The 714-nt window shown below is 36.6% G+C and overlaps 1 long non-coding RNA gene across 1 annotated transcript in view; it reads left to right on the forward strand.

The window, feature by feature from the left end:
• The window catches only part of LOC109341348, a 14445-nt gene that overhangs the window by 12907 nt on the left and 824 nt on the right, over positions 1-714 (forward strand). The gene's annotated exons all lie outside the window — the stretch shown is intronic.

A 714-nucleotide genomic window follows, 5' to 3' on the forward strand; every position in this document is an offset into this window, starting at 1 on the left:
GTTTGAATTTATTTCAACAAAGCCGAGATGGCGAACAAAGAATAAAATTGAGTTCACTTACTTAACCAAATAAAGAAAACACACCGAAGAGGAAAAACTCGCCTTTCAACAAATTGGCGCCGTTGTCGGGGACAATTTGTTGAGAGGGGAAAACCTCAAATAGTTCTTTCAACACATTCCATATGTCCAAGTCTTGAGATTCAATAAAGATCCTCATTCTAATTTTCCAAAAATCATAGCATTCTCCAACAAAGCTTGGAGGGCTGTTGATGTTGGAACCTTCTCCTAGGAATGATCTTGAGGCCATTTTGATATAGGATCAGACTTGAGAATATCTTACTCAAATATAGCTCTGGTGCCAATTGTAAGAATGAGATTGAAACTAAGAGGGGGTGAATTAGTTGACTTAAAATTATGGTTACTTTTTCTGCAAAAACAAGAGTTAACGTGCATCGGATAATATTGCAGAAAATAAACAAGGATAAATCAAAGAGGTAAGGGAGAAGAGAGTGCACAAGGATTTTATATTGGTTTACCTTCTTGTCCACCGAAGGCTACGTCCAGTACTCTTGCAGCACAAGAGATTTTCCACTAAATATTATTAGTTGTAATTACAATATCTCACCCCGAGATCTCTATGTACCTTACACACTCACTAATACTTATACCCTTGGAAAACACATTTCCAAGTAAATCTATCCCCTTTCTATTCAT

The sequence above is a fragment of the Lupinus angustifolius genome, unplaced genomic scaffold (assembly GCF_001865875.1).
Source record: "Lupinus angustifolius cultivar Tanjil unplaced genomic scaffold, LupAngTanjil_v1.0 Scaffold_436, whole genome shotgun sequence".
In the NCBI taxonomy this organism is placed as follows: domain Eukaryota; kingdom Viridiplantae; phylum Streptophyta; class Magnoliopsida; order Fabales; family Fabaceae; genus Lupinus; species Lupinus angustifolius.